We start from the raw sequence: 13,061 nt of genomic DNA, 5'->3' as shown, positions 1-13,061 counted from the left end.
AACCTTTGAGTGAAGCTATCGTTTGCAACAAATAGCAAAGCTGCTGCTAGAATAGTGCCTTGTAAAAGAAATTTGCAATCAGGTAAAGAATCTCTGCTCGTCCTGAATATAAAGTGAATTTAATGCACGGAAATGAATGAGTGGATGGGGATGAAATCAATTAAGATATAATGGCATGAAACGCAACCGTTCCAATGTGCTGTCCCTGCAGTGTAATAAACAACCAGTGACAGATCCAAAATTTCTATCAGTCAGTGACTCTAAACCTGATTCGTTACTTATGGCGAGCAGTCGCCTTAATCAGTCAACTATCTGAGTACGCTTTCACGACTCACTCAAACATTCATCGTCACCAATGTTGCTACCTAATTATTAGCAGTGGTTTCATGTTAGTACATATCCACTGATTTCAGTCCCATCGATCCATTCATTTCATTTCACTTCGTTTAATTCACTTCATAAGAAATATATTACTTCCTTCAGGATACATATTGCGTAATGCATGTTTAAAGACTGCAGAAATCTGGGTTCACTCAGAGGGCTGCCCCAACCCATCTTCCAATGTACCATTCGTATATTAGGAAAGGGGGCGGGGGGGGGGGGGGAGGGCAGTGGATGAATCTGATGCAGTATTATACCAGCGCCGCGTACAATGCGATAGCTTCCCGAGTACAGTTGTACAGTGTGTTCGAGAACTCCCCTTACGTCTAGTTCAAAACAGTGTACTGTATATTTGGTTACTTGCATATAAGAACTAGGTATACAGTGGGTACGTACTCCATCGTGCCTTAATTCGAGATCTACATCGGCATCAATAGGCCGCAAGCCACCTAATGTTGTGTGACCAAGAATACTTCTAGTACCACAAAGTGATCCCTCCCGCTCCGCCCCTGCCCTTCCCTGTTCCACTCACGAAAGGCGCGTGGGCAGTATGATTGTCGGTAAGCCACTGTATTAGTTATAATTTCTCGAATTATCGTGGTCGTTTCGCGAGATGTGTGTGGCAGAAAGTAATAAGATATCCGACAGCTCCCGGAAAGAATTCACTCCGTGAAACACAACGCTACTGGTGTTTGTTGAGCATCTTTGTAACGCTCTAGCGCCGACTGAACGATCCCTTGACGAAACGCGCCGTTCTTCGTTGGATCTTCTCTATCTCTTCTATCAGTCCTACCAAGTATGGATCCCAAATTCAAGAACAAAACTCAGTAATCGGTCGAACAAGCGCACTTGTAAACCATTTCTTTCATGGATGAGTTACATTTCATTACGATTCGTCCTATGAATCTCACGTCTGGTACCTGCTTTTCCTGCTATTTATTTTATGTGGTCATTCGACTTAGGGTAGCTTTGTGTGTTTACTCCTAGAAATTTTATGGTAGCTACTATTTCCAGCAGTTTGTCATCAATGGTATAGTCTTATTGTAGTGGATTTATTTTCCTATGTATGTGCAATACGTTACATTTATTTACGTTCACGGTCAACTGCCACAGTCTGCATCATTTATCAATCCTTTGTAGGTTAATTTGCAAATCGATACTGTCTTCTGTCGTTGATACTTTCTTGAAGACAATCGTATCATCTGCGAACAGTTTTAAAGAGCTTCCGACGCTTTCTCCTAGATCATTTACATATATTGTAAACAATAACGGCCCTATCACACTTCTTTGGGGTATTCCGGAAATTACCTTTACATCTGTCGATTTCGTACCGTTAAGAGCGACTTGTTGAGTTCTATTTATAAGAAAGTTTTGAACACAGTCGAAAATCTGGTCCCATAATCGGTAAGCTCGTAGTTTTTCACTATGCGGCAGTGCGGACGGCGTCAAATGCCTTCCTGAAGTCAAGAAACATAGCATCAAACTGAGCGCCGTTATCTACAGCTGTATGGATTTCGTGGAGGAAGAGAGCGAGCTGAGTTTCGCAAGATTTCTGTTTGTGGAATCCATGTTGCCGGCGAGGGTGGCCGTGCGGTTCTAGGCGCTACAGTCTGGAACCGAGCGACCGCTACGGTCGCAGGTTCGAATCCTGCCTCGGGCATGGATGTGTGTGATCTCCTTAGGTTAGTTAGGTTTACTTAGTTCTAGGCGACTGATGACCTCAGAAGTTAAGTCGCATAGTGCTCAGAACCATTTGAACCATTTTGAATCCATGTTGATTTTTACAGAGGAAATTTTCTTTCTCCAAAAACGATATAAGTCCGGAGCATAAAAAGTGCTCCATACGTCTCCAAGTCCTCAATGACCTATTGCGAAGCATGTTAGGAGTTACGCTTCGAAAACCTTCTTCAACACTTCTAGTGAAATTCTTCAGCCGTCGAGAGCCGACGTTGAGCCACGTGGGACGTGGTTATTCCCAATAATGGGTGGTCTAGCGTTTTATTGTCCGGGTTTTGTGATGGCAATATCGGTGGTGCTGAAAGTGGCTGTAGTACCCTTGAGCGAGACACAGCATTTGGAAATTACGGCATTCAAATATGACAGGCTGTAACTCGCTACTGTTTGTCGTTGTTAGCTAATACACTCCTGGAAATTGAAATACGAACACCGTGAATTCATTGTCCCAGGAAGGGGAAACTTTATTGACACATTCCTGGGGTCAGATACATCACATGATCACACTGACAGAACCACAGGCACATAGATACAGGCAACAGAGCATGCACAATGTCGGCACTAGGACAGTGTATATCCACCTTTCGCAGCAATGCAGGCTGCTATTCTCCCATGGAAACGATCGTAGAGATGCTGGATGTAGTCCTGTGGAACGGCTTGCCATGCCATTTCCACCTGGCGCCTCAGTTGGACCAGCGTTCGTGCTGGACGTGCAGACCGCGTGAGACGACGCTTCATCCAGTCCCAAACATGCTCAATGGGGGACAGATCCGGAGATCTTGCTGGCCAGGGTAGTTGACTTACACCTTCTAGAGCACGTTGGGTGGCACGGGATACATGCGGACGTGCATTGTCCTGTTGGAACAGCAAGTTCCCTTGCCGGTCTAGGAATGGTAGAACGATGGGTTCGATGACGGTTTGGATGTACCGTGCACTATTCAGTGTCCCCTCGACGATCACCAGTGGTGTACGGCCAGTGTAGGAGATCGCTCCCCACACCATGATGCCGGGTGTTGGCCCTGTGTGCCTCGGTCGTATGCAGTCCTGATTGTGGCGCTCACCTGCACGGCGCCAAACACGCATACGACCATCATTGGCACCAAGGCAGAAGCGACTCTCATCGCTGAAGACGACACGTCTCCATTCGTCCCTCCATTCACGCCTGTCGCGACACCACTGGAGGCGGGCTGCACGATGTTGGGGCGTGAGCGGAAGACGGCCTAACGGTGTGCGGGACCGTAGCCCAGCTTCATGGAGACGGTTGCGAATGGTCCTCGCCGATACCCCAGGAGCAACAGTGTCCCTAATTTGCTGGGAAGTGGCGGTACGGTCCCCTACGGCACTGCGTAGGATCCTACGGTCTTGGCGTGCATCCGTGCGTCGCTGCGGTCCGGTCCCAGGTCGACGGGCACGTGCACCTTCCGCCGACCACTGGCGACAATATCGATGTTCTGTGGAGACCTCACGCCCCACGTGTTGAGCAATTCGGCGGTACGTCCACCCAGCCTCCCGCATGCCCACTATACGCCCTCGCTCAAAGTCCGTCAACTGCACATACGGTTCACGTCCACGCTGTCGCGGCATGCTACCAGTGTTAAAGACTGCGATGGAGCTCCGTATGCCACGGCAAACTGGCTGACACAGACGGCGGCGGTGCACAAATGCTGCGCAGCTAGCGCCATTCGACGGCCAACACTGCGGTTCCTGGTGTGTCCGCTGTGCCGTGCGTGTGATCATTGCTTGTACAGCCCTCTCGCAGTCTCCGGAGCAAGTATGGTGGGTCTGACACACCGGTGTCAATGTGTTCCTTTTTCCATTTCCAGGAGTGTACACTCACAAATGTCGATATAATCTTTCCGCCTGCCGGGGTGGCCGAGCTGTTCTAGACGCTACAGTCTGGAACCGCGCTACCGCTACGGTCGCAGGTTCGAATCCTGTCTCGGGCATGGATGTGTGTGATGTCCTTAGGTTAGTTAGGTTTACTTAGTTCTAGGGGACTGATGACGTCAGAAGTTAAGTCCCATAGTGCTCAGAGCCATTTGAACCATTATAATCCTTCCATTTCCAAACCTTTTTTGCTATGATCACGTATTATTAACTGCAGTACTTGTAGTTCATATGGTCTTTAGTGACTGTATTCCGTTGCTTACTGCTCAACTGATGGAGTGACGTCGGCACACGTTTCTTCTCGCGTTTTCTTGCATCCACCACATGGCCTGTTTTTGACCGTGCCTTAATCAAAAGTGCGTTTCTTCCAGTCATTCAGCGTTACCTTACGAGGTGGAGTCTTGCCAAAGAAATCTTCAAACGCACTCGGAATTTCTGTCATTGTTTGTCCCGTCTGTGAACGTTCATGTAATCTCAACTACGCCACGAATAGCTCCTCAGCAGTATAACAGTGTCCGCTCTCATCACCCATGGCTCCAGAATTAAAACAAAGCGATATTGAAGAAAGACACGATACTGACAAAAATGGTTTTCGTCATTCCATAGTAACGTTGCAAATATAATATCTATCTATCTCCCCAACTGTACAAAGTGGAGAGGTGTAACAAGAGTTTTAAACACACTTTACTGTTTGGCAATGACAAAATGTTATTGATAAAGGGTCCAAACACATTCATTTTAGGAGAATAATGGGACAGGCTTACAACTTGTTCATACTCAACAGCTTAATCCTCACTAACATGAAAACTAGTATTATGTAGGCTTAACTCTAAACGAATGACGAAATTTTACGAGCACCAGAAGTAGAGATCAATGGGTACCCACTGGTTGAGGCTATATGTGTGAAATACATAGGAATGCAAGTGAATAATAATCTAAGGTGACATGTGAGTAAATCAGCCAAAATGATCCGGTCAGTCTACTTTGCACACAGATACCTCTCTCATTGTGTTCACGTGCAGACAGAATGAAGACCTCATTTCTGTCCTGTTGCATCATTTCTGCGGTATTGACGCTAAGGAGAAAAATGTATTTATTCTATCAATGCGTGAGACAAGTATATTGCGTGACTTTGATTACCAAACATCTTGCAGAAGCTTGTGCAGGTATCCAGGGGTTTTTACACTTGGATGCCATTGCATTTACTCCAGAACGGTATTTGTGAACTGGGAAACGCCGTTACGAAATACAGTCGTGTACTGCGGGCTGCCGCCTTCCCCGGCCGCTGGCAACACGACCGCAGGAGATGCGAGGTAAACAACACCTCTACAACTAGCGCACCGTGTATGTTGCCAACCGTGTTTCCCATAACCGTCACAGCAACTCGTACTGCCAGCTTCACCGCTAGAGGCACGAGAGTCCCTCAGTTAGCGCTGCTATCGCAGGCACCGTTTCTCCTCCCCAGTCACGTGTCCACCGATCTTCGCAGCAGTTTTCTTCTGCCGAGCGGCTATAAAGGAAGCAGCCTGGCCCGGCAGAGCACGCTCAGTGAACATTCGCGCGCCGGAGATAATCGCCATCAGTGTCTCGTGTGTGTGCCTTCGTTTTGTCTTTAGTGTTCTTTCACCGTCACGCCACCAATGTTCACGTGTGCCGTCGCAGTCATCCGTGTTATGTGCGCCGTGTCAACTAGTGTTAATGTTTTTTATCGTCCAGCGTGAACGGCTCCATGTTTATTGTTTTTCTCGGCTACAGTTTTTGCCCGCCGTTTTTATTGTATTATCTGTGCCACCTATATGTAATACTTATTGTACCACTCGCGGCTGAAGAGCAGCGTAATATGCTGCTGCCAGCCCGCCTTTATATAAGGTGATCAAAATAACAATAAAGAAAAAAAACCCGGCAGAGCCAGCTGACATAGAGCAGATAGTAGCTCCGGGCCAAGCCTCGACCATCCACGGTCCCTCAGCCAGAACTCCCGTCGCCCCAGCATCTTCCTTCAATCAGAATCGATTCCGAGTCTTTGCTCTGATACCCAAACCTCCAGATGTCAGATACTCAGATCGGTACCAAACGTTATGTGTCGATAGAGTATCAACCAAAACATTGATTTAGTTCGTGCTGTGTGCTGTAGTCAAGTAGAAGATGAGTAAACGGTAATTAAAAGTAACAGCATAACTGCGGAGTGCGGAGTGTAGGAAAACTGTATCTGTGAACTGTGGATAGGAAGATCGTCGGTAGACGAGTTGTGCCGGCACGGTAGCTCAGTGTGTTCGGTCAGAGAGCTGTATGGTCTCTGTAATAAAAAACTGAGTGAAGCGATCAACAACGAACTTCAATGGATGGTCATGTGACGTCCGCTACGACCAAATACAACGAACAAAATAATAATAAAAAAATATGTTAGTAGAGCATTAGATCGTTATACTATGGGTCCCGAGTTCAAAACTCACTGACGCCGATTTTTTGAAGCTGTTTACGCGTGGAACTGTTGTATGAGAGAACATTTTTCTGACGTGTAATAGAAGGTTTCGGAGTTTGTAGCAGTATTCTTTTGGCAGCCTGCTTTCGCTTCGTTAGTTGAAAGTAGCAAAACTATAGCGTACATTTGTATAGACAACATCACACCTAATATAATTGCGTAGGCTTCCGCGGCCAGAGTCAGTCGACATAAAAGTTTTCTGGGTTTGGTACCGCGTCATAATGTAAAAACTACTGCTGCTATAGAAAACCAGCAACGTGGTCGTGGTCGAAACAATTTTACCTACGGACATCATGGACAGCTTTGACGTGAAATCACTATTTACGAACGTGCCAGTAGATGAAACCATCCACATCCTTCAGGAGTATGTCCCGCCAGACATATGCGACCTGGTTGAGTTGTGCCTGACTTCAACGTACTTCAAATGGCAAGGAAAATACTACGAGCAGACAGACGGTGTAGCAATGGGGTCTCCCCTATCTCCGCTGGCAGCCGACATATTCATGGAAGCCTTTGAAGCAACGGCCCTCGGTTCAGCTCCTTCACGACCACGTTGCTGGTTTAGATACGTGGACGACACGTTCGCTATATGGCCTCATGGTGAAACGGAGCTTCACAAGTTCCACGAATATCTGAACAGTATGCACGGGAAGATACAGTTCACGCTGGAAGTAGAAAAGAATGGTACTATCCCGTTTCTAGACGTCAAAGTGTACAGGAGAACGGAGGGCACACTGGGCACAGAGTATATCGTAAGCCTACACATACTGACGGGTATCTGCACGCCCAATCCTACCACCACCCAGCGCAGAAGAACTCTGTCATCCGCTCTTTGGCAATCCGTGCTCAGCGCCTAAGTGATGCTCAAAACATCGCATCTGAACTTAAAAGGTTACGCACAACGTTTTTAGCCAATGGCTACAGCCATAAGTCGATAAACACAGCCTTGTCGACCAACACAAGCAAGAAAGATAAGCAGGAAATAGACAAACTGCAGCCAACAGTACGCTTACCGTATGTGAAAAACGTCGCTGACCGAATAGGCAAACACCTTCGCCGCGTTGGAGTGCAGCCTGTCTTCTGCCCGCATCTCGTGGTCGTGCGGTAGCGTTCTCGCTTCCCACGCCCGGGTTCCCGGGTTCGATTCCCGGCGGGGTCAGGGATTTTCTCTGCCTCGTGATGGCTGGGTGTTGTGTGCTGTCCTTAGGTTAGTTATGTTTAAGTAGTTCTAAGTTCTAGGGGACTGATGACCATAGATGCTAAGTCCCATAGTGCTCAGAGCCATTTGAACCAGCCTGTCTTCTATAGTGGTCGTAGGATCCAGGACGTGCTAGGCTCCACCAAGGACAAGGCGGATGCATTACACACTGCAGGCGTTTACAAGGTGGAATGCGAATGTGGAGAGGTATACATCGGCGAGACTGGTAGGCCAATAGCAACGCGCATTCGGGAGCACGAGCGTTGCATTCGTCTAGGGCAACACAACAAATCCGCAGTGGCAGAACATCACCATGACTGCGGAAAAGAAATAAAATTCAGCGAAGCCTGTGTGTTGGCCAAGCAGCCAATTATGACGAAACGCAAAATCAGAGAGGCCATCGAAATACTCAAACACCCTAACAACATGAATAGGGAGGATGGACTCAGGCTTGCCCCATCTTGGCTGCCAGCAATCAGAGCCCAACAGACCGCACTGTCAACACGAGGAACGAACACTACCGGCAAGTAACTGCCGCCATGCGGCCGACGTCCAGCAGTTGGTAAACAGCAGCAAACTTCTCATTCGACGCTGGCCACCAACCATGGTACATGACACAGGAGCCAATGGACAACAGAGGTCACGTTCTCCCTCCACCACAATAACCTATTAAAATAAAGTTCCCTCTCCATCTTCCTAAAGTGACCAATAAACCAACTACCTTTCTAAAATTATGACGTAATGGCATGCGCAGTGAACACTAACAACAAAATATAAAGGACACAGCTTAGCTAGAACGCACCATTAGACCCAGAAGAAGGCCGCTGCAATCGTGGCCGAAACGTTGGCTTTTCTATAGCAGGAGTAGTTTTTACATTATGACGCGGTACCAAACCCAGAAAACTTTTATGTCAACATCACACCTATCTATACAACTGTACTAACGAAGTGAAAGCAGAATGCCAAAAGATCATTGTTACAGACTCCGAAACGTCCTTTCACATGTCAGAAAAATGTTCTCCTATATAACGGTTTCATGGGTAAACTATTAAAAAAATTATCGCCGTTAGTGAGTTTTTTTTTGTTTCTTTTTTTTTTAACAGAGGGTAGATAACCCTTTGACTGAACACGCTGAGCTACCGTGTCGGCCAACTCGCCTCCCAACTATCTTTCTATCCACAGCTCACAGATAGTTTCCCTATACTCCGTAGTTCTGGTGCTATTTTTAATTAACGTTCACGCATCTTCTACTGGACGACAGCACACAGCACGAACTAAATCAATGTTTTGGTTGATACTCTATCGACACACAACGTTTGGTACCAATCTGAGTGTCTGACATATGGAGGTTTGGGTGTGAGCCGCATCCGAGTTCTTCAAATTGGCTAACGTCGCCCAGGTTCCGAGTCGTGTCCCGAATCTTTACTCTGCTCCTTGTCCGAGTTCTCCACGCTGGGACCGATGTCGGCAGCACCCACGACAAACCTGTGTGCAACTCACAGTCACTCACAGATCACGCTGGTAGCGTCCGCGACCTGTCTGACGGAGCCATCTCTTCGCAGCTACCACGTTACCTCCGACCCGCTACGAGCTTCCACCTCGCGGAGACTTTTGATCTGGATAGTTCTCGAGCATTACCGCTCTCTACCGATATGGCGGCACGACGTCGCTCTTGTCAGGAGTCTTTCAGTGCTATGTCAGTGAGTATCGGTGGACTGGAACCAATTAGTGTCTTCAGATCCGATGATAAGTTTTATTGTACTTCATTTATAATGGTACGTAAAATTCATTTATTTCTTTCTACCTCGAGCACGTTATTTGGCGCGCCTCTTTCGACCACGGCACAAAATAAATAATAGCAAGATTGGTCCAGGATGAACGCAGTAATTCACTAGAAGAGAAAATAATTTATATGTAGACTATGCACCCTCTCTTTGGTCAGAATGGAGATTTATATTCTGGTGCAGAAGTCTATAGCAGATTGGAGGTCAATACCAGGCAGGAAATTAAATATACACAAATATGTCAGAAAAGGCTAGAAGTATACTTATTAGCCACTCCTGCAATTTACCAGAAAACTTGCTCTGGAAAGTAACTTCAGCGTAACTATAATATTTGTATTATATAGAGCCAGAATTTACCAGTATATAGACAGCTAATAGTAATTTGTAAAAGTTACACAAATGTTTAACTGTTGGATAAAAACAGCAGCTGAGTGATTCAGGAGTAGGAGCAGCGACTTTTTCAGAGTAGCTGTTTCTTTTCCAATTTATGAGGGGTGATCAAAAACAAAGGTATCACGGCCAATATTCCCGGAGATTCGTCTGTTATAGAGAAATTAGTAGCGTGGCGTAATTATGATGCTTGCGGTTGGCAACTGTGCAGAGCTATAGCCAGCCACCAGGTACAGCGCTAGTTGTAGGTAAACACAAATGGCAACTCATTTGGAAAACTGATCTCATGAAGAAATCCGATCAATTATTCGATTTCTGTGGGTGAAACACGTAATCACGGCTGAAAATCATCAGCAGCAGGCGGAGATGTACGGAGAGACTATAATGTCTCGTCAGTAAGTGGCACAAAGGTGTCGCAAGTTTGCGGCCGGTAGAGAAAACTGGGATCGCAGTGGTCGACCCGGACGGATTTGAACACAGCTCGCGTGGACAAACTGATTCCGGACAATAGGAGAATCACGTCACGGCATATGACAGTAGAACTGAGGTTGTCGTTCGGAAGCGTGGCCAACCAACACGAGAAGAAGCCACATGGGGGTAAGTTTGCTGCTTTTTCAATCATACAGCAAAGCAGACTAGTACACTGTTAAAGTACATTTGCTGGGACATCATCGATCACCCTCCCTACAGCATGCACTTTGCTCCAAGCGACTTTCACCTTTTCTTCACTTGAGGGAGCACCAACTATTTACTTCAGACCAGGAGGAAAACACTTTGTGACATCATCGTCAACCACACAATGACAGGATTTTTACCAGAGGGCACATTCGAACTCATTCTAGGAAGCGACAAGTTCTCGGAACTTCGCTGGAGGTATGTGACACCAGACGTCTATGCAAGCGTCACTCAATTCCTGTAAATTACAGGAGAATGATTTGTGGGCCGGAACTGGCGCCCGATAACTTACGTGATATAGTCCATCTGGTTCGGTTCTAGCGAATTTGGTGAGCAAAACATCAACTTGAGTTCACTGTATGCTCCTCAAATGACTGTAGTACGATTCTGGCCTTGTGGCACAATTACTGGAGGATGGTCTCACCGTCAGGGAAGGCATCAAGCACAAAAGGATGTAAGTGGTTCTCAATAAGGGTCACACAGTCCACAGCTCTTACGGTGGCTTCTATTACTGCCACAGGTCCCTTGGCAGCCCACGTGAATGCCCCCCCCCCACCCACATAGTATAACAATGCCCCTTCCGGTCCATGTCCGTGGAACGGAGAATGTTTTGGGCATCCGTCGGCCTTGATGACGGCATATCCAACACGACCGCCAATCTGGCGTAATAAGAAACGTGATTCATCCGACCAGCTGACACGTTTCCATACATCCACAGTCCATTCTCCATGATTCCCAATGCAGTCGCAGTTGGTAATATCGTTGTATCAACATGAGCACATGTCGGGTTCGTCTGCTCCAGAGCCTCATGTTCAACGATGTCTGCTGGACTGTGTGTTACGAAACACCAGTGCTGTCGGAAGAACTGACTCTGTCGGCAGACCTGCCTCAGATCCCGCCTATCCTGCTTTACACAGTAGGCAAGTGTCCGACGTTGACATCGTGTGACGAGGCATGGACGTCCGACACCTACTCGTGGTTTCATTGTCCTTCAACAACTTTTAATAACAGATACTCACTACAGTAGCAGGCGAAAAGTCGAAGAGCTTCGCCGTTTGCGATATGCTCATCCGCAGGGGCCAGGCCATAATAATCTACCATCTGTCAAAGCCGCTTATGTCACTGGATTTCCGCATTTGGGACCCGTGTCGCGGCTAGAATGTTTTCCCATTCGCCTCTGCTCCACTTTAGTACTTCCTTTACAGCGTCACGTGTCTGCTGTGTCACAAGGCGACATGCACTCTCTTAGAAGGCAGCGGTTATAATGTTCTGGCTCATCAGTGTATAAACCGACTACCACATGGCTAGAGGCTCTCTTTTACACTACTGGCCATTACAACTGCTACACCACGAAGATGACGTGCTACAGACGCGAAATTTAACAGACAGGAAGAAGATGCTCTGATATGCAAATGAATAACTTTTCAGACCATTCACACAATGTTGGCGCCGGTGGCGACACCTACAACGTGCTGACATGAGGAAAATTTCCAACCGATTTCTCAGACACAAACAGCAGTTGACCGGCACTGCCTGGTGAAACATTGTTGTGATGCGTAGTGTAAGGAGGAGAAATGCGTACCATCACGTTTCTGACTTTGATAAATGTCGGATTGTAGCGTATCGCGATTACGGTTTATCGTATCGTGACATTGCTGCTCGCGTTGGTCAAGATACAATGACTGGTAGCCGAATATGGAATCGGTGGGTTCAGGAGGGTAATACGGAACGCCGTGCTGGATCCCAACGGCCTCGTATCACTAGCAGCCGAGATGACAGGCATCTTATCCGCATGGCTGTAACGGTTCGTGCAACCACGTCTCGATCCCTGACTCAACCGATGGGGCCGTTTCCAAGACAACAACCATCTGCACGAACAGTTCGACGATGTTTGCAGCAGCATGGACTACCAGCTCGGAGACCATGGCTGCGGTTACCCTTGGCGCTGCATCACCGATGATGTACTGAACGACGAACCTGGGTGCACGAATGGCAAAACGTCATTTTTTCGGATGAATCCAGGTTCTGTTTACAGCATCATGTTCGTCGCATCCGTGTTTGGCGACATCACGGTGAACGCACATTGGAAGCGTGTATTCGTCATCGTCATACTGGCGTATCAAAAAAATTGTTCAAATGGCTCTGAGCACTATGGGACTCAACTGCTGAGGTCATTAGTCCCCTAGAACTTAGAACTAGTTAAACTTAACTAACCTAAGGACATCACAAACATCAATGCCCGAGGCAGGATTCGAACCTGCGACCGTAGCAGTCTTGCGGTTCCAGACTGCAGCGCCTTTAACCGTACGGCCACTTCGGCCGGCTGGCGTATCACTCTGCGTGATGGTATGGGGTGCCATTGGTTACACATCTCGGTCACCTCTTGTTCGCATTGACGGCACTTTGAACAGTGGACGTTACATTTCAGATGTGTTACGACCCGTGGCTCTACCCTTCATTCGATTCCTACGAAACCCCACATTTCAGCAGGATAATGTACGACCGCATGTTGCAGGTCCTGTATGGGTCT

The 13,061-nt window shown here is 47.3% G+C and overlaps 1 protein-coding gene across 1 annotated transcript in view; it reads right to left on the bottom strand.

The window, feature by feature from the left end:
* LOC126484995 (LIM/homeobox protein Lhx3) overlaps nt 1-13,061 on the bottom strand; it is a 211,324-nt gene that overhangs the window by 107,154 nt on the left and 91,109 nt on the right. The gene's annotated exons all lie outside the window — the stretch shown is intronic.

The sequence above is a fragment of the Schistocerca serialis genome, chromosome 6, assembly GCF_023864345.2.
Source record: "Schistocerca serialis cubense isolate TAMUIC-IGC-003099 chromosome 6, iqSchSeri2.2, whole genome shotgun sequence".
NCBI classification, from domain to species: domain Eukaryota; kingdom Metazoa; phylum Arthropoda; class Insecta; order Orthoptera; family Acrididae; genus Schistocerca; species Schistocerca serialis.
This window is presented reverse-complemented; position numbering and strand designations above follow the sequence as displayed.